Consider the following 21,849-nt stretch of genomic DNA (forward strand, 5'->3'; position numbering starts at 1 on the left):
GAGTCCTTTGTCAGTTGGAAGCCACGTTAATGTTGCAGTTAATCACCCTAATTAGCATTGGAAAGGTTTGTCTCTTGCCTGGGGGGCATCCTTTGTTCAGAGTCATTAGCCGTCCCTGGTGCTCCTCTGTCCTCAGAGTGTTGGTCCCCATCTACTGTTCTGATTTTTGAGTTTTTTAATACTGGCAGCCAGATTTTGTTCATTTTCATGGTTTCCTCCTTTCTGTTGAAGTTGTCCACACAGCCCGAAAGACAGACAACAACCCTGTGATCCCGGCCATGAAAGCCTTCGACAACACATTACAAGAGCTGATCTGCCCTTCTTCCAGATCTTCTCCCCTTTCTAGTGTTTTCCCTTTTTTGGGAAGGGTATTTTATTAATGTATCTGACACAAAACATTTAATTTAAGCATTACAGTAGAGTCTCACTCACATACCCAACCTTCGCTTACCCAACATTCTGTATTATCCAACGCAGTTTGCCCTTTAGTAGTCAAGTGTTTTTGTAGTCAATGTTTTCAATACATCGCAATGTTTCGGTGCTAAATTTGTAAATACAGTAGAGTCTCACTTATCCAACGTTCTGGATTATCCAACACATTTTTGTCGTCAGTTTTCAAAACATCGTGATATTTTGGTGCTAAATTCATAAATACAATAATTACTACATAGCATTACTGCGTATTGAACTACTTTTTCTGTCAATTTTGTTGTATAATGTGATGTTTGGGTGCTTAATTTGTAAAATCATAACCTATTTTGATGTTTAATAGGCTTTTCCTTAATCCCTCCTTATTATCCAACATATTCACTTATCCAACGTTCTGCCAGCCCGTTTATGTTGGATGAGACTCTACTGTACTTGGAAACTGCAAGAGGTACCATAGTGCATGGAAATAATGGTAGTAAATAGTTTTTGATTTATTAAATACAGTTATATATTACAATTATATGTTTTTGTTATTTAAACTATACATATTGTGAAATTATGGGGTTTTTTCTCAAAGTGACACACCACCCAAGTCATGCTAGGTTTTTTGGTGAATTTTGACACACCAAGAGCAAAAGGTTGCCCATCATTGTTCTAGAGGTTTGTTTTTAAGTTGGATTTGTATGTAAGTCAGAACAGGTACATTCTTTAAGCATAACTCCACCCCCATACACACACACACACACACACACTGTATATTATCTAAAGCAGGGGTCCCCAAACTAAGGTCCGGGGACCGGATGCGGCCCTCCAAGGTCATTTACCTGGCCCCTGCCCTCAGTTTTATAATATTTATTTATTTATTTACAGTATTTATATTCCGCCCTTCTTTCTCACCCCGAAGGGGACTCAGGGCGGATTACAATGAACGCATATATGGCAAACTTTAATGCCAACAGACAAACAACCTTCAGTTTTAGACAGACACAGAGGCATTTTTTAACATCTTTCCAGCTTCACGATTCTGGCCACAGGGGGAGCTGTTGCTTCACCGTCCATTGGTGGCTGTTCTTCCTCTTCTTTTCCTCGTGAGCAGTTTTATGGTGTTGTAGATTAGTTAAATTAGCCTCCCACATAAAGCGTACCTACATTTTCCCTACTTCACAGATGCAACTGTCTTTCGGGGCTGCTAGGTCAACAGCAAGTCGGGGCTATTTTTTTTTTTAATGGTTGGAGGCTTAACCCGACCCGGGCTTCGAACTCATGACCTCTCGGTCAGTAGTGATTTATAGCAGCTGGTTACTAGCCAGCTGCGCCACAGCCCGGCCCCTTTTTATATCCGTTTTAATAATATAATATTGTATATACATATAATATTGATAGAAATATTACAATGTAATACTAATAATAATACCATGTAATAATATTAATTATATATTATATATTACATGTAATATTACTAATAATATTACAATATAGTGGTATAATTCAATATAGTAATATATAATGCTAATAATATAATATATTGTATATAGATATAAATTGTAAGCCGCTCTGAGTCCCCTTCGGGGTGAGAAGGACAGGATATAAATGTAGTAAATAAATAAATAATAAATAAGTAAATTTTGACTTAGGCTCGCTCAAAATCTGAAATGACTTGAAGGCACACAACAACAATAATCCTAATTAACTTGACTATCTTGTTGGCCAGAAGCAGGTCCACACTTCCCATTGAAATCCTGATCGGTTTGAGTTGGTTAAAATTGTTTTTATTTTTAAATATTGTATTTTTCTTTTGTTGTTGTTGTTGTTTTTGCACTACAAATAAGACATATGCAGTGTGCATTGGAATTTGTTCATTTTTTTTTCTTTAATTGATCATTCGGCCCCTCAACAGTCTGAAGGATTGGGGATCAGCCCTCTGCTTTAAAAGTTTGAGGACCCCTGATCTAAAGCTTTGTATCGCATACATCCATACAGTTTTATTATGGTCCGTAGACCCATCAGTGGTTGCATATGGAATTATTAACACGCCTAGAGTTTGTTGTGGTCTCAGTGCCCCTATTCAGGAGATTCCACCGCACTTTCTGTCCCTGTAATAATAGGATTTTGGAAAAATTTCCTTCCTTCCTTCCTTCCTTCCTTCCTTTCCTTCCTTCCTTCCTTCTTTACTTCCTTCCTTCCTTCCTTCCTTCCTTTCCTTCCTTCCTTCTTTCCTTCCTTCGTTTACTACCTTCCTTCCTTTACTTCCTTCCTTCCTTCTTTCCTTCCTTTACTTCCTTCCTTCCTTTACTTCCTTCCTTTACTTCCTTCCTTCCTTTACTTCCTTCCTTCCTTCCTTCCTTCCTTCCTTTACTTCCTTCCTTCCTTTCCTTCCTTCCTTCCTTCCTTCTTTCCTTCCCTTCCTTCCTTCCTTCCTTCCTTCCTTCCCTTCCTTCCTTCCTTCCTTCCTTCTTTCCTTCCCTTCCTTCTTTCCTTCCTTCCCTTCCCTACCCTTCCTTCCTTCCCTTCCTTCCTTTACTTCCTTCCTTTACTTCCTTCCTTCCTTTCCTTCCTTCCTTTCTTCTTTCCTTCCTTCCTTCTTTCCTTCCTTCCTTTACTTCCTTCCTTCCTTCTTTCCTTCCTTTACTTCCTTCCTTCCTTCTTTCCTTCCTTCCCTTCCTTCCTTCCTTCCCTTCCTTCTTTTCTTCCTTCCCTTCCCTTCCCTACCCTTCCGTTCCTTCCTTCCTTTACTTCCTTCCTTCCTTCCTTTACTTCCTTCCTTCCTTCCTTCCTTTACTTCCTTCCTTCCTTCCTTCCTTCCTTCCTTCTTTCCTTCCTTTCCTTCCTTCCTTCCTTTCCTTCCTTCCTTCCTTTCCTTCCTTCCTTCCTTCCTTCCTTCCTTCCTCCCTCCCTCCCTCCCTCCCTCCCTCCCTCACTTCCCTCCCTCCCTCCCTCCCTCCCTCCCTTCCCTTCCTTCCTTCCTTTACTTCCTTCCTTCCTTCCTTCCTTCTTTCCTTCCTTCCCTTCCCTACCCTTCCTTTCCTTCCTTCCTTCCTTCCTTCCTTCCTTCCTTCCTTTCCTTCCTTTACTTTCTTCCTTCTTTCCTTCCTTCCTCCCTTTACTTCCTCCCTCCCTCCCTCCCTTCCCTTCCTTCCTTCCTTTACTTCCTTCCTTCCTTCCTTCCTTCTTTCCTTCCTTCCCTTCCCTACCCTTCCTTTACTTCCTTCCTTCCTTCCCCCCTCCCTTCCTTCCCCCCTCCCTTCCTTTCCTTCCTTCCTTCCTTCCTTCCTTCCTTCCTTCCTTTCCTTCCTTCCTTTCCTTCCTTCCTTCCTTCCTTCCTTCCTTCCTTCCTTTCCTTCCTTCCTCCCTCCCTCCCTCCCTCCCTCCCTCCCTTCCTGCCTGGAAGTTCCGTGCCTTTGTGATGTTCTGCAGCATCTCCAACTGAAGCTCACTTCCCTGGATAACCACAGGGAGAGAGGTGGTTGGTTTGTTGGTTGTGGTGGTCTTGTGTGTTGCTGGTCAGGTGCGTTGGTGGTTGCCGGATTTTGCTGGATTCGATCGGATGCCATCCGGTGAGTCTTTCTTTTTGGCTCCTTGTGTGGGGAGGGGAGGGGCCCAGGGACCCGGGCGGGGGAGGTCCCCTTGACCCTTGGTCCCCTTGACCCTTGGTCCCCTTGACCCTTGGTCCCCTTGACCCTTGGTCCCCTTGACCCTTGGTCCCCTTGACCGCTCACAGCCTTCCATGCGGTCGACCATGGATCCCTAAAGTGGGCGCTGTTCCCCCGAAATAAGACATCCCCAGGAAATAAGACCTAGCAGAGGTTTTGCTGAATTGCTAAATATAAGGCCTCCCCCGAAAGTAAGACCTAGCCAAGTTCTTGTTTGGAAGCATGCCCGGCGCCTGCCAAACAGAACACCAGAGCATGCAAGATCGGGAAATGTCCGTACCATAGATTGTTGTACATGGAATTAATGGTAGTAACACGAAATTTTTGATAGGATTCACAGTGTGTCTGGTTATGCTGGTTTGTGATGACAACTACTGTACAGTATATAATAAATGTTCATTTTTTGTTCAACAATAAATGTGAATTCTTCTTCATGAAAAAATAAGACATCTCCTGAAAATAAGACCTAGCACATCTTTGGGAGCAAAAATTATTATAAGACACTGTCTTATTTTCGGGGAAACTACGTAATTACTACATAACATGACTGCGTATTGAACTACTTTTTCTGTCAAATTTGTTGTATAGCATGATGTTTTGGTGCTAAATTCGTAAATACAGTAATTACTACATAACATTACTGCGTATTGAACTACTTTTTCTGTCAAATTTGTTGTATAACATGATGTCTTGGTGCTTAATTTGTAAAATCATAACTTAATTTGATATTTAATAGGCTTTCCCTTAATCTCTCCGTATTATCCAACATATTCGCTTATCCAAGGTTCTGCCGGCCCGTTTATGCTGGATAAGCGAGACTCTACTGTACTACATGTTTTATTTATTATTATTATTATTATTATTATTATTATTATTATTATTATTATTATGACCCAGCAAACAAGATAGACATGCTGGATTTCGTATCACAAAATCACAAATCGAACACTTCCCAAGTATATTATTATTATTATTATTATTATTATTATTATTATTATTATTATTATGACACAGCAAACAAGATAGACATGCTGGATTTCGTATCACAAAATCACAAGTCGAACACTTCCCAAGTGTCTAGGACTGTGTGATGTATTTTCGGATGATGCGTGCAGATCCCAGCAGGGTGGCCTTTTGCAGTTGGCAGATCGTGATTTTGTCAATGCCTATTGTTTCCAAATGCCGGCTGAGATCTTTTGGGACGGCACCCAGTGTGCCCATCACCACCGGGACCACCTGCACTCAATTTACTCAATAAATTGTCGCGCTCTGTTTGTTTCGATATTTCCTTTTTAATTTTAATATTGCAAGTCAGCTTATCATCCGTTTAATTGCTATTAAAATGTTATATTACGAAGCTTGTGGATTAATATGGATTTGTGATTGGATGTCATTGAGGAAGGAGAGGTTGTTGGCTATGAAGGCCATGATCTTAGAACGGGTTGGCACTCGTATCTGTGGGACGGTAAAAAAAAGATTGAGAAAAACTTTGATAATCATTATGGAAGAGCATCACTTTTAAAAATTTGGGAAAGATACCAAGGAAATTTTTATTCTAGAACCCCTATGTGGATTTCTGCACTAGAAGCGAGGCAGAGGAGGCTGCTGGGTTGGTCATGGCCACAATGGCCGACATACAAAGAGGTTCTTGTAAAAAAGAATAACCAATTTCAGTTAAAATCTCAAGAAGAACTAAATCAAAAATATAAATTTATGTCATGGTTCCAATATCACCAACTAAAAGAACAATACAACTTAGATAAGAAGATCGGATTTAACGAAAAGGAAACGTTTTGGGAGAAAGTGATTGTGAAGACTTGATGTGATGACAGGGATGGAATCTTTTTGGATCCCACCTCTGCCACCAAATTGCGAAGGATTCAACTTCTACTTCTATGTATCCTACTTTTCAATGTTGTCGCTGCCACCACCTTTGAAAGATGCTTTGCTCAAATAATAAGCAACATTTGAAGAAACAGTAACTTGTTTATTTATAGCACAAAGCTTGATGGTTGCAAGAATGTTATATCTTAAGTTGAATGATGTTACTTCTGTACAGTAAGTGTTGCAAGACTTCTCAATAGTTTCACTGAGCTTAGTATGGTATCAGCTTTATATTACTTGTTTCTTTCAGTTAGGAATACTGTCCTTCTTGAACTCAGTTGATCTGTACCCGATCAAACTTGGACTGGGGAGTTTAACTGGTCAACCCTAGTCTTCCTTGACTTAGGGATGCAGCCTCAGCTCTTTAGTTATCTCTACTAAAGGCTCAGCAACTTTAATTTTAGCCCTTCTCCGCTAAAACTCTCTAGCTGCTCAACTTCCTCCCACAATCTCTCTTTTTCGATCACTCTCCTTTCTCACTAAACAGAACCAACTGCTCTGCTCAACCGACAAACTCCAACTGCCGAATTCCAACTGCTAAATTTTGAATTCTAAGGCTTCCACCAGCAAGGTGAAGCCACGCCCCTTTTCCTGGCCATGCCTTAGAGGCTCCCAGCTTCTGTATAAGAATAGCTGAAATATAGAACCTTAAACAGTCAACCTAAACATAGCAATCATGAATAAAACACAATGATCATGACATCTTTACAGTGATGAATCTGGAAAAGAAAATAATCCCAAAGATATACAACAAACTATTAGAGTGGTCCACAGAGGCAGAGTTGTTATCGAAGGCACCCCAAACCCCTGCCTTTAAGCTGATCTGGCAAGCTGCAGGGAGTTCCGCAGTCCCTGGGTGCCAAATTGGGCTGAACATGCCTATCTGTATTTTATAATGTGTTTTATGAATACTGATGTAAGTTAACAATAATTTTTTAACTGTTTTATAGTGCACTGTACAATTTATATATGTGTGTTTTTTGTAAGCCGCCCTGAGTCCCCTGTTGGGTGAGAAGGGCGGGATATAAATATTGTAATAAATAATAAATAATAGAAAGGATGAAATGTGCCCCAGCAGCCGCCTCAACCAGGGACTCTATCCTACGGCATGCTCTCTCTCTCTCTCTCATCTCCCTGCCCAGCTCCAACTATGTCACAAGCCCCTAATAAAGATTAACAAAACTGCAACTTCAACCTCTCCTAACTGATACATTGTGTCTCTTTTCTGCCTGAAATTATACTAACCTTAGAGAAAAACCTTATCCGGGCTGCGGGAGACTTCCAGGCGTCCCAGGGAGCTCAAATCCACGTTCCTCCTAACCGCGGATACTGAATCACCATGGGCCCCGGTATCCGCAAGTTGACGGATTGGCCCCATTTCGGTGTCATCCTTTTCCTGGCTAAATTCTAACATAATCTGCTATCTCGCTTTTTGCATTTTGGGCCCCTACACCCAGGGAATAACCTTTTAACGTTTTGAGATTATATTTAAAGAGAAAACAGCTGATTGTCAAAGTCCGCACTTTGCCGTTTCTCTCTCGCGCGGCTGGCCGCTCGTCGCCCGTGTGAAGCCTCTCTTCTGGAAGTTCGAGATGGTGGCCCCACGGAGCCTTCCAGGGGCCATCCAACCACTGGGCTCCAGCCTGGGAAGGAGTTCCAGTTCTCCAAGGACCAAGGGCCAGCTTCGATCCCCGCACTGCAGGACTCCATCTTTGACTCAGTGAAGACCGCCAAACCCTTTTTTGGGACTTTGGACTTTCTGCAATATATTTCAAGCTTCAATTTTCTTCAAGCTATTTTATGAAATATGAACTCATGATGTATTAAGGTTATAACCTTTATTAGTTGTTTTAGTGGGAGTGGTTTGGATATGAATTCTCTGGGAACTCCTCTTATTCCTGTATATTTTCCTACATGTATCTGACTTTGCCCTGACCCCTTTCCACCCCCTTCTCTTCCCTCCCCATAAGGAAGCGCCCTGTCACTCAAAGGATGGTCAGCGGTCATGAAAAGACTATGATCTTAGGACATATTTGCGTGGACAATAACAATGGGAATCCCTTCTGACCTCGGAGTTGGCCCATCAGGATGAATTCCCTTGGGCAAACCCTTCATCACATATCAATGGGGAGCCAAGGGACCCTCGGAAAGTCCCCAAAGCTGTATGCTATTCAAACCATTGTGCTATATCTGATTACGACAGGAAAATCCGGATTAAGCGATCAATATCTATGACAGACCCATCTCAAGACAATAAAACAGGTACGTTCCTCCATCAGTGGTGGTTATGTAAGAAAACCCAGAAGTTCTGGGAAGAAGTTAGGAAGCGTATGGAAGAAACCGTCCAGGTCAATATTGAAATGAAACCAGAATCCTTCCTCTTGAGTATCACTGACATCAAATTAGACAAAAACCAAGAGAAATGGTTCTTTTATCTAACCACAGCCGCTAGAATTATCATAGCCAAACAATGGAGACAAAAAGAAATACCAGACCCACCTAAACTGGGCTCCACAGGCCAATGGATTCTCCACCATGGACATCAGAAGAGCTGCAAGGCCAAGAACAAGCCATGAGAGTCAAGACAAAGATCCACCCAGAGGAAAGGTGTTCTTTCCAAACATCAAGGGAACCACTGACCGCATAGGGAAGCTGATGAAGAAGCACAACCTACAAACTATCTACAGACCCACCAAGAAAATCCAACAAATGCTACAGTCAGCGAAGGACAAGAGGGATCCTCTCTCTTCTGCAGGAGTCTACCGGATACCATGCAGCTGTGGATGAGAAGTCTACACAGGGACCACCAAACGCAGCTTTGCCCAAACAAGAGTCAAAGAACATGAAAGGCTCTGCAGACTAATTCAACCAGAGAAATCAGCCATAGCAGAGCACTTGATGAACCAGCCTGGACACAGATATTGAGAACACAGAAATGCTTGACCACTCCAACAACTATCATGTCAGACGATACAGAGAAGCCAGTGAAATCCACAAGCATGTGGACAACTTCAACAGAAAGGAAGAAACCATGAAAATGAACAAAATCTGGCTACCAGTATTAAAAAAACTCTAAAATCAAAACAGTAGATGGGAACCAACACTCTGAGGGCAGAGGACAGCTAATGACTGAACAAAGGATGCCCCCAGGCAAGAGACAAAACCTTTCCAATGCTAATTAGGGTGATTAACTGAAACATTAATGCTGGCTTCCCAGTGACAAAGGACTCTTGCCACACCCTGGACTCTCCACAGATATATATTCTTTCCTTTCCTTACTTAGTTTATCCATACCGCACAACCTCTGAGGATGCCTGCCATAGATGTGGGCGAAACTTCAGGAGAGAATGCTTCTGGAACATGGCCACACAGCCCGAAAGACATACAACAACCCTGTGATCCCGGCCATGAAAGCCTTCGACAACACAAGGACTAACACCGACCAAAGAGGAGCGGCTGGAAAAACGAACCGAAATCATGGCTATGGACAGGCTCACATTCCTACTGAAAAGAAATACTGGAAGAGACACAAAGAATACAGATTGGAGACCGGTTATAGAATCTATGAACAAATAAAAGAGAAAGAAAAGATAGAAGTCCAAAAATAGGCAGAAAGAAAAGGGCAAAGTAAGAACGCTCCGGAAGAAAGGGGAACGAATGGGAAGGACGGAACTGGAGAAATAATAAGCCACAAACCACAGAAGGGAACTTTTGGAATTTTCCAGATTGGTTGCAAAGAAGAAGAATGGAAGCACAATCACCTTGATTGGCATTAAATGGCTTTCCAAGTTTCAGTATAAAAAAAAAACTCCAAAATCAGAACAGTAAACAAGGAGCAACACTCTGAAAACAGATGAATTCTGTACATGATCAATCAGGGGCAGCTAACGACTCTGAACAAAGGATTTCCCCAGGCCAGGATGTGAAGCTTGGAAGGTCATTTAATGCTTATCAAGGTGATTAATTAGAAGATACAGCTAAACACTTGAAATTCATAAAACAATAGAATTTTGAAAATGCAAATAAACCAGGCCAATGGTTGGCAAGAAAAACAAGAAAGAAAAAGCAACAACAGATAATAAAAATAATAAAAGATGACAAGCTATATGTAACAAATGAGGAAATCCTAGATCTATTCAAACAGTATTATATTAATCTATACAAAAAAGAAGAAATTGATCCTAATAAACTATCCCAATATTTGGGAGAACTTCAACTTCAAAAAATATCAAATCAACAAAGAGACTTATTAAATAAAGAGAAAACAATTGAGGAAATTAAGAAAGCAATGAAAATGATGAAAATGAATAAGGCGCCTGGACCGGATGGGTTTCAAGTGGGATTTTAGAAAGTTTTCCAAGAAGAAACATTACCATATCTCCAAAAAACTATGAATGAAGCATTAAAAGGCTCTGTAATCCCAGAATCGTGGACCCAAGCGGATGTAATAGCTATTCCAAAAGAAAAGGGTGATATGTTTGATATAAGAAACTATAGACCAATATCTTTATTAAATGCAGATTATAAAAATTTTACGACAGTGCTTGCCAACAGATTTAAGGAATTTTTTAAAAAAATTGGATTGGACCTGAACAAAAAGGTTTCCTTCCGGGCAGAAATCTAAATGACAATGTAAGATGTATAGTGGACATTATTGAATACAAAAATTCTGGAAAACGATCCACGAGGAGACACAAAAAAGTTTTGACAAAAGATTTCCTATGAAGCCGGAATACTATTTATTAGGAATCTTGGACACATCCTTTGAGTTAGACGCAAACGACGACAAAGGAATACAAAATGGGAAAAACTGGACTTAGGCATCAATAAAAGAACCACAATGGGAAAATGAACCAGGACATAGACGGAAATGTATAACACAGAAAAATAAACAAGGTGATGAATTACAACAGTCACACTGGCCTCCCACAGACAAGAGTGATTTCCTCTACCTCTGTATTTCCTCTGTAATCAATCTGGAGATCAAGCCATAAGAAATAAGATACAAATGTTATATAGTATATAGGATGGAAATGTATAAAGATATTGTCTCAAAAAGAACTGAATACGTAAAAGAAAACAATCCTCGTGTTGGTGGAGGGAACTGTAAATGTTTTGTACGTGTACGGTATGTATTTTAAAAAATAAAAATTTGTTTAAAAAAGGAGAGTATTGTTATTATTTACAGTATTTCTACCCCGCCCTTCTCACCCCGAAGTATTTTAAAAAATAAACATTTGTTTAAAAAAGGAGAGTGTTATTATTATTTACAGTATTTCTACCCCACCCTTCTCGCCCCGAAGTGGACACGGACCGGCTCACAGAAGACGCGTATGGCAAACATTCAGTGCCGATGATACAATTAACAAGGACAGACAACACAACGCATTTTCTCATATTCTCGGTTTCTTGGAGGCCGTGCTCAACTCCGGCCATGGTGATGTGCTGTCACTCCATCTTCCATGCCGAGGAGCTCCTCCCGATCCTTTCGGTCGACATCCTTTATTACCTCCCCGCTAAAAGTGGTACCTATTTATCTACTCGTATTTCTGCTTTCGACCCGCTAGATGGGCAGGTGAGATGAGGCCAATGGCGGGTGCGCACCCTGACCTAGACTCAAACTGCCAATCTTTCGATCGGCAGGGTTTTCCTTCAGCACAGCAGTTTAGCCTGGCCCTTGTTCTATGGAAGTGGCATAACACATGAATTAATGGCTAAGAAGAACTCAACAAGCGCCTGGACCACCTCAAGAGCATCCACCCAAACATCCCATTCACCATTGGGAGCCTTGGAGAAGAAGAACTCAATAAGTTCCTGGAGAAGAACTCAACAAGCTCCTGGACCACCTCAAGAGCATCCACCCATACATCCCATTCACCATTGGGAGCCATGGAGAAGAAGAACTCAACAAGCTCCTGGACCACCTCAAGAGCATCCACCCATTCATCCCATTCACCATTGGGAGCCATGGAGAAGAAGAACTCAACAAGCGCCTGGACCACCTCAAGAGCATCCACCCAAACATCCCATTCACCATTGGGAGCCATGGAGAAGAAGAACTCGACAAGCGCCTGGACCACCTCAAGAGCATCCACCCATACATCCCATTCACCATTGGGAGCCATGGAGAAGAAGAACTCAACAAGCTCCTGGACCACCTCAAGAGCATCCACCCATACATCCCATTCACCTTTGGGAGCCATGGAGAAGAAGAACTCAACAAGCGCCTGGACCACCTCAAGAGCATCCACCCATACATCCCATTCACCATTGGGAGCCATGGAGAAGAAGAACTCAACAAGCTCCTGGACCACCTCAAGAGCATCCACCCATTCATCCCATTCACCATTGGGAGCCATGGAGAAGAAGAACTCAACAAGCGCCTGGACCACCTCAAGAGCATCCACCCAAACATCCCATTCACCATTGGGAGCCATGGAGAAGAAGAACTCGACAAGCGCCTGGACCACCTCAAGAGCATCCACCCAAACATCCCATTCACCATTGGGAGCCATGGAGAAGAAGAACTCAACAAGCGCCTGGACCACCTCAAGAGCATCCACCCATACATCCCATTCACCATTGGGAGCCATGGAGAAGAAGAACTCGACAAGCGCCTGGACCACCTCAAGAGCATCCACCCATACATCCCATTCACCATTGGGAGCCATGGAGAAGAAGAACTCAACAAGTTCCTGGAGAAGAACTCAACAAGCGCCTGGACCACCTCAAGAGCATCCACCCATTCATCCCATTCACCATTGGGAGCCATGGAGAAGAAGAACTCAACAAGTTCCTGGAGAAGAACTCAACAAGCGCCTGGACCACCTCAAGAGCATCCACCCATTCATCCCATTCACCATTGGGAGCCATGGAGAAGAAGAACTCAACAAGTTCCTGGAGAAGAACTCAACAAGCGCCTGGACCACCTCAAGAGCATCCACCCATTCATCCCATTCACCATTGGGAGCCATGGAGAAGAAGAACTCAACAAGTTCCTGGAGAAGAACTCAACAAGCGCCTGGACCACCTCAAGAGCATCCACCCATACATCCCATTCACCATTGGGAGCCATGGAGAAGAAGAACTCAACAAGTTCCTGGAGAAGAACTCAACAAGCGCCTGGACCACCTCAAGAGCATCCACCCATTCATCCCATTCACCATTGGGAGCCATTGAGAAGAAGAACTCAACAAGCGCCTGGACCACCTCAAGAGCATCCACCCATACATCCCATTCACCATTGGGAGCCATGGAGAAGAAGAACTCAACAACCGCCTGGACCACCTTAAGAGCATCCACCCATACATCCCATTCACCATTGGGAGCCATGGAGAAGAAGAACTCAACAAGCGCCTGGACCACCTCAAGAGCATCCACCCATACATCCCATTCACCATTGGGAGCCATGGAGAAGAAGAACTCAACAAGCTCCTGGACCACCTCACATACTTCATAATGTCTTTACAAACCACAACAGACTCCACCACAGACATCGGAAGAGCTGGAAGACCAAGAAGCCCCATGCCTCCACCACAGACATCTCATTTTAATCCTGAGAGCAAATAATGCCATCACATCCGGACCCTTCCCCCAAAATCCATTTCCCCGCCACCTCCTGAAATATTTGAAAAGAATTCTGCCCCACGCTTCACTTCCTCAGGGTTAGAACCATCGGAGGTAAATTTCAGGCAAAAATGGACATGATCAGAAACAAAGATGACAAGGACCTAACAGAAGCTGAAGAGATCAAGAGAAGGTGGCCAGACTATGCAGAAGATCAGTATAGGAAGGATAATAATATCCAGGATAGCTTTGACGGTGTGGTGAGTGAATTAGAACCAGACATCCCGAGGAGTGAGGTTGAATGGGCCTTAAGAAGCATTGCTAATAACAAGGCAACAGGAGAGGACGGGATCCCAGCTGAGCTGCTTAAAATCTTGGAAGGTGATGCTGTCAAGGTGATGCGTGCCATATGCCAACAAATATGGAAACACAAGGATGGGAAAAAATCAACTTCTAACCCCATACCAAAAAAGGGAAATGCTCAAGAATGCGCACTGTTTCATACAGGCCCGGGCTGTGGCACAAGCTGGTGAGCAGCCAGCTGCAGCCAGCTGAGACCAATCACTCTGACCAAGAGGTCACGAGTTCGAGACCAGCTCGGAGCCACAGTCAGAAGAGACCACGTAAGAGGAGACGGGTTCCAGATTGGGAAAGGAGTGTGGACATCAGGGCTGCGTCCTCTCACCCTCCCGATTCAACTTGTACGCAGAACACGTCATGCGACAGGCGGGGCTTGAGGAATCCAAGGCTGGAGTTAAAATGGCCGGAAGAAACATGAACAACCTGAGATATGCAGATGATACCACTCTGATGAAAGCTGAAAGCGAGGAGGGCTGAGGAGCATCATAACCAAGGTGGAAGAAAGAAGACAGAGCAAAAGCCGGGCTGCAGTTGAACATCAAGAAGACCAAGATGACGGCAACCAGACTGACTGAGAACTGGTAAACAGAGGGAGAAAACATGGAGACAGTGACAGGCTGTATTTCTAGGTGCGAAGATGATTGCAGACGCAGACTGCAGCCAGGAAATCAGAAGACGTTTCCTTCTTGGGAGGAGAGCAAGGACCAACCTCAATGATGAAATAGTGAAGAGCAGGGAGATCTCACGGGCAATGAAGGATCGCATAGTGACAGCAGTGGAATTCCCCGTAGTAACCTATGGATGCGAAAGAGAGCTGGACCCTGAGGAGCGCTGAGCGAGGGAAGAGAGACGCCTTTGAACGGTGGAGTTGGAGGACAATGCTGAGCGTGCCTTGGACCTTGGCCAGAAGGTCCACCCAGTCCATCCTCCAGGAAAGAAAGCCCAGTGGCTGCTCCCTGGAGGGAAGGATATGAGAGGCAAAGATGAAGTCCTTTGGCCACATCGTGAGGAGACAGGAAAGCTTGGAGAAGAGAATGATGCTGGGGAAAAAGGAAGGAAAAAGGAAGAGGAGCCGACCAAGGGCAAAGTGGATGGACGGGATCCTTGAAGGGACTGACTCCACCTTGAAGGAGCTGCGGGCGGCCCCGACCTCCGACGGGGAGCTCTGGCCTGGGCTGGTCCAGGAGGTCACGAGGAGTCGGAAGCGACTGAACGAATCAACAACAACAAAGGTCCCAGAGGAAGTCTTGAGTGGGATGGTTTCACTCCATAGAATGTAATAAAAGTCTTCTAGCAGGAAGGGAAGCCTCCTTGGCCCCTCTGCTAACCCTGCTCTTCTCCTTCTTTACAGACATCATGCCACGGTGGCTGGCTTGCCTGCGCCGGTCCAGACGTGTGTCTGGAGAGGACAGAGGAAGGGGGGTGGCTGGTCCACCCTCCAAGTGGAGGATCCTGTGGAGGCAAGTAAAGAGCTGCGTCCTCAGCTGTGTCAACAGGAGGCTTGCAGAGAAGATAAAAGAGGAGAGCCGGAGGGAGGCCTTCGCAAGACGGAAGGCAAAAAAATGGGGCCACCTCAACAGCAAGTGTCCCTGTTTGGCCACCATTGAAGAAAAGGAGGAGAAGGAGGAGGAAGAGGAGGAGGAAGAGGAGGAGGAAGAGGAGGAGGAGAAGGAGGAGGAAGTCATCGTGGAGGACCTGGAGGAGCCGGCGGAGCCCAGGATCCACGAAAGGAGGAGGAGCGGCCTGGCCAGCCTGCGTCCTCCTCTGGACGTGATCCTGGAGGACCTGGAGGAAGGCGGGCAGGCGGAGCCGGTGGAGCCCAGGATCTTCCAAAGGAGGGGGAGCGGCCTGGCCAGCCTGCGTCCCTCTCCGGAGGTGATCCTGGAAGACCTGGAGGAGGCAGACGGGGGCGTGTAGGCGTCGGGGCGGCGGCGGACCTCTGCCCTTCTTCGTGGCCCTGTGGATCGCTCCGACGGGAGTCTGCTGCGTCTGGACCAGGCCCCCCGGGAACATCTGGGCCCTCCTTGGCTGAGAGTGGCCCGCCCACGCTTCCCAACGGGGAGTGTGGGCGGAGCCCCCTCGGCCAAGGACTGGGCGGGGCTACATCACCCGGGAGACGCAGCAGACGCCCCTTGGCGCGATTCACAGGGACCACGAAGGAGAGCAGAGGTCCGTTGGTACCATCTCCGTCCCTGGCTCCTGCATGTCCTCGTCTATGCAGCACCATCGCAACCTCCTCCGTCTCCACGGCTCGTCCCTGCAGAAACCTCCTCCATGGTCTAGAACATCTCGCCGGCTCCTCCATGGCTGAGCCTACGCCATCGCTCAGCTCATAACATCTCTGGTCCTCCTTTCTGAGGCTCCATCAACTCTGAGGCCCCACCATCCTGGTCCTCCAGCATTTCTGAGGCTCCATCAACTCTGAGGCTCCACCATCCTGGTCCTCCGCCATTTCTGAGGCTCCACCAACTGTGAGACTCCACGATCACTGGGCTTCCACCATTTCTGAGCCTCCACCAACTCTGAGGCCCCACCATCCTGCTCCTCCACCATTTCTGAGGCTCCACCAACTCTGAGCCTCCACCATCCTGGGCCTCAACCATTTTTGATCCTCCACCAACTCTGAGCCTCCACCATCCTGGCCATCAACCATTTCTGAGCGTCCAACATCCTGGCCATCAACCATTTCTGAGCGTTCACCATCCTGGCCTCAACCATTTCTGAGCCTCCACCGACTCTGAGCCTCCGCCATCCTGGGCTTCTGCCACTTTGTCTGAGCCTCCACCCCATCTGAAGCTGCAACATTCCTGGGCCTCCACCATCACTGAGCTTCCGCCAGCTTTTAGCCTCCTCCATTGCTGAATCTCTGCCATCACTGGACCTCAACCATTTCTGAGCCTCCACCAACTCTGAGCCTCCACCATCCTGGGCCTCAACCATTTCTGAGCCTCCACCGACTCTGAGCCTCCGCCATCCTGGGCCTCAACCATTTCTGAGCGTCCACCATCCTGGGCCTCAACCATTTCTGAGCCTCCACCGACTCTGAGCCTCCGCCATCCTGGGCTTCTGCCACTTTGTCTGAGCCTCCACCCCATCTGAAGCTGCAACATTCCTGGGCCTCCACCATCACTGAGCTTCCACCAGCTTTTAGCCTCCTCCATTACTGAACCTCTGCCATCACTGGGCCAAATAATTTCAGAAGAAGGACCGGTTGTTTGCCTGGAACCTTTCTATAGCCTTGAGTTCAATTTTTGGCGACCACTCCTCTCAGGGCTTCAATGGACCCTTGGCCACTGCAGCAGCTCTTCAGGAACTTCTTTGCGCCTGCCTTTTGCCCATCACGTCCTTCAAAAGGTGCTCCGAATGCGCTGCTCAGATGCCGGACAGCGACAGCCATGCGAAGGGCCACCTTGTCGGCTCCTGCCACCATTGCCACGTCTTTACGGCACAGACCAGGAACAACAGGGAAGCGAGGAGGCTTTGTTCCCTCCTCCACAAAGAGACCCTCGCTTCTTCGACGTTGACATTCCCCTCGGTAGTCTCTTCAAAAGCTTCAAGTCTTCTAAGACGACCACAAGGAAGCCGGATCCTCCTCCACAGTCGCCCCTGTCGGTGGCAGCGTCAGCGTTTGGCTCCGTGGTCTCAGGACGTTCGGCTGCGCGGATATCGGCCACTCACAGGACTCGCAACAAGACACAAGAACAAGCCACGAGAGTCAAGACAAAGATCCGCCCAGAGGAAAAACGTTCTGACCATATATCAACCATGGACTGCATACGGAGGCTGAAGAAGAGACACAACCTACAAACTATCTATGGACCCACTAAGGAAATCCATCAGATGCTGCATTCAGCAAGGACACGGGGGATCCTCTCCCCTCGGCAGGAGTCTACCGTATCTCTTGCACCTATGGACAAGCCTATAACAGGGACCCCCAAGCACCTATGGTATCCCTTGCACCTATGGACAAGTCTGTAATAGGGACCCCCAAGCGCAGCTGCATTGCCCAGGCGTGAATCAAGGAACGAGGAAGGCTCTGCAGACGAAGCCAACCAGGCAAGTCAGCCAGAGCAGAGCCCCCGAGGAACCAACCTGGACACAGAAGATCATTGGAGAACCAGGGGCAGCTCAACCGCCAGGCCAACCAGGCAGTTGCCATCCTCTTGGGGGCGCCATCGAGGCCCCTCCCGTCTCCTGCGGCCTCCTCCGCAAGGTACGGAACCGCTTTTTCTGTTGATTGGTTGCAAAACATGATGTTTTAGTGCTTAATTTGTAAAATATTAATGTAATTTGATGTTGAATAGGCTTTTCCTTAATTTTTTTAAATTTTAATAATTTTAATAATTTTTTAATTATTTATTTTAAAAAAAAGATATTTTAAAGATGTTTTTAAATTGTTAGATTTTAGCCTTTCTTATAAGCCGCCCCAAGCCCTAGGGGAGTGGCGACATATAAGTTTAAATAATAAATAAATAAATAAAATAATCTCTCCTTCTTATCAAACATTTTCACTTATCCAACGCTTTTATTTTTCAGTGATCGGTTTGGGAGGGGGTGCCAAAATTCTGTTTGCCTACACTTGAAAAATACCTAAGGCCGCCTCTGTGGAGAACGCAGAAATGCTGGACCACTGGGAGAACCACCACGTCCGGCCACACAAGGAGGAAACCATGAGACTGAATGCAGTCTAGCTACCGGTATTAAGGAACTCTAAAATCAGGAGAGTAAGTAAAGGGAAATTCCAGGCAGGGAACAATCAGGGCCAGTTAACACCTCCCAACAAAGGATTCCCCCAGCCAGGGAGCAGGCAAGCTTTGAAGCTGCAAGGCCATTCAGTGCTGATCAAGGTGGCCAATGGCAACATTCACACTTGCCTCAAACAGAGAAGGGTTCTTTCTTTCTCCCGCCCTGGACATTATTCCACGGATATATAAACCCCACTAGCCTAGTTTCCAACAGAGCTCACAATGAGCGTGAAACATCAGGAGAGAATGTTCCTGGAACATGGCCAGACAGCCCGGAAAACTCACAGCAACGCAACCTCAACATGATCATAGAATCATAGAATAGTAGAGTCGGAAGAGACCTCATGGGCCATCCAGTCCAACTAGCAGGAAATCACTTTCAAAGCACCCCCGACAGATGGCCATCCAGCCTCTGCTTCAAAGCCTCCAAAGAAGGAGCCTCCACCACAGTCCGGGGCAGAGAGTTCCACTGGTGAACAGCCCTTCTCACTGTGAGGAAGTTCTTCCTGAGGTTCAGGCAGAATCTCCTTTCCTGTAGTTTGAAGCCATTGTTCTGTGTCCTAGTCTAAAAAACAATCCTGCTCCCTCCTCCCTAGGACTTCCCTTCACGCATTTGTACATGGCTATCATGTCTCCTCTCAGCCTTCTCTTCTGCAGGCTAAACATGCCCAGCTCTTTAAGCCGCTCCTCATAGGGCTTGTTCTCCAGACCCTTGATCATCTTAGTTGCCCTCCTCTGGACGCTTTCCAGCTTGTCAACATCTCCCAGAACTGGACCCAGTGTGACTCCAGGTGTGTTGTGACCAAGGCAGAATAGAATAGAGGGGAGCAGGACTTCCCTGGAGCCAGACACTAAGACTCCTCTTGATGAGGCCAGAATCCCGTTGGCTTTTTCTGCAGCCGCATCCCATTTCTGGCTCATGTTCCCCTTCCTCCCCACGAGGACTCCAAGGTCTTTTTCCCGTGTCCTGCTGCCGATCCAGGCCTCGTCCCCCGTCCTGTCTCTTTTCTTTCCATTTTTCCTGCCGAAGGGAAGTCTCTTGCATTTGTCCCTGTTGAACTTGTGTTGTTTTCAGCCCATCTCTCTAGTCTGTCAAGATCGTTGTGAATGCTGCTCCTGTCTCCCGAGTGTCCTTCCAGCCGTGAAAGCCTTCAAGGAAGACACCTCCCGACGGCTCATGGCTCCGAGGTCAGTCCTCAACCCTCGGACTCTAGAGGACCACGTCCGCCCCAGACTCATCCACCGGCAGCTGGAGTGCCCACTCAGCCCTCTCTCCGTCCAAGGCCTGGGGTCTCTCGGCAGAAGCCCCCCAGCACACCGGCTGCCTTGGACCCCTCGCCACCCACAAGGCCCCTTGAGCCTCCGCCTTCTCCAGACAAGGCCACCCTCACATGTCCTGCCTGAATCAACAGGACACGGCTCTTCTCGGCCATGAAGATGTGGAAGTGGTGCCTCCACCGCCTCATCTCACCTCCCGGCAAGAACCACCACCTGGCCTTCTTCCTCACGGGCCCAGAAACACTTCCCACGGGCGGAAACGGCACCTGTTCCACCTCCACAAATGCTCGACCTCTGGGGATGGCCGGCCCTTGCGCTTCTGCCTCTCCGGACAAGGCCCAGCTCCCACTGGACGCAGCCAAGCTCCACGGAATCCGACCGGACTGGAGAGATGCCTTCCTCTACATCCGTGGTCCTCAGCCTGTGGGTCCCCAGGTGTCGAAGGCCAAAACATCTGGGAACCACTGCTCTACGTCTTTCCGCCCATCCCACTGACCCCCAGCGTGGTGGGAAGGATGGCCACACACCTCTCCAAAGGTCACTCCGGACTGACCCAGGCAGCGTGGCCTCCAACTCTGCTCCATCTCACCGTCAGTCGGTACAGAGCCTTGTCAGAGTAATTTACGCAGCAGTAGTTGGATGGAATCAGTGGAATGGAGAACGAAGAGACATCAGAGACGATGGTAAAACTAGATACAAAGTTTTACTGTACAAGACAAACAGACCTGCAGACAATGGACACAGGACTTGACTTTCACTCTACTCAGAACTGAACAGAACTGAACGGATGCAATCCGTAATGCATACACACACTTGTGTCTGGACACTCCCTGGTTCCAGCCACACATCAAGGTCATCACAGCTTCTCAGTAATTAACTCTTTACAGACTATGTTACACGCTGGATGATGCAATCAGTATGCAATACAAACCAAGACACAAATTGCATTTTAACACTAGCAATACACAAATCCCACATTAACAAGCCTTCCCGTCGATACCGAACTTGCTCCTGATACACGACGACCACGTCCCTCCTCCGGATATCGACTCTCTCCACCTCACAGCTCGGAGGGCCACTGCTTGACCTCCACGCCACTAGCCTCCTAAAGGCAGCCCATAAACCATCTTCAAGGCAGCCCAGAAACCATCTTCAAGGCAGCCCAGAAACCATCTTCAAGGCAGCCCAGAAACCATCTTCAAGGCAGCCCAGAAACCATCTCCAAGGCAGCCCAGAAACCATCTTCAAGGCAGCCCAGAAACCATCTTCAAGGCAGCCCAGAAACCATCTTCAAGGCAGCCCAGAAACCATCTTCAAGGCAGCCCAGAAACCATCTTCAAGGCAGCCCAGAAACCATCTCCAAGGCAGCCCAGAAACCATCTTCAAGGCAGCCCAGAAACCATCTTCAAGGCAGCCCAGAAACCATCTTCAAGGCAGCCCAGAAACCATCTTCAAGGCAGCCCAGAAACCATCTTCAAGGCAGCCCAGAAACCATCTCCAAGGCAGCCCAGAAACCATCTTCAAGGCAGCCCAGAAACCATCTTCAAGGCAGCCCAGAAACCATCTTCAAGGCAGCCCAGAAACCATCTTCAAGGCAGCCCAGAAACCATCTTCAAGGCAGCCCAGAAACCATCTTCAAGGCAGCCCAGAAACCATCTTCAAGGCAGCCCATGAACCATCTTTAAGGCAGCCCAGGAACCATCTCCAAGGCAGCCCAGAAACCATCTCCAAGGCAGCCCAGAAACCATCTTCAAGGCAGCCCAGAAACCATCTTCAAGGCAGCCCAGAAACCATCTTCAAGGCAGCCCAGAAACCATCTTCAAGGCAGCCCAGAAACCATCTTCAAGGCAGCCCAGAAACCATCTTCAAGGCAGCCCAGAAACCATCTTCAAGGCAGCCCATGAACCATCTTTAAGGCAGCCCAGGAACCATCTCCA

At 46.7% G+C, this 21,849-nt stretch overlaps 1 protein-coding gene across 1 annotated transcript in view; it reads right to left on the bottom strand.

Annotated features, from left to right (window-relative positions):
• The window catches only part of LOC134293937 (uncharacterized), a 45,264-nt gene extending 33,515 nt beyond the window's left edge, over nucleotides 1–11,749 (bottom strand). The window contains exon 1 of the mRNA XM_062963151.1: nucleotides 11,709–11,749. The gene's annotated coding sequence lies outside the window, so the exon portion shown is untranslated. The remainder of the gene's footprint in view (nucleotides 1–11,708) is intronic.
• Between the last annotated feature and the right edge of the window lie 10,100 nt (nucleotides 11,750–21,849).

Source organism: Anolis carolinensis, unplaced genomic scaffold (genome assembly GCF_035594765.1).
Source record: "Anolis carolinensis isolate JA03-04 unplaced genomic scaffold, rAnoCar3.1.pri scaffold_11, whole genome shotgun sequence".
Lineage (NCBI taxonomy): Eukaryota > Metazoa > Chordata > Lepidosauria > Squamata > Dactyloidae > Anolis > Anolis carolinensis.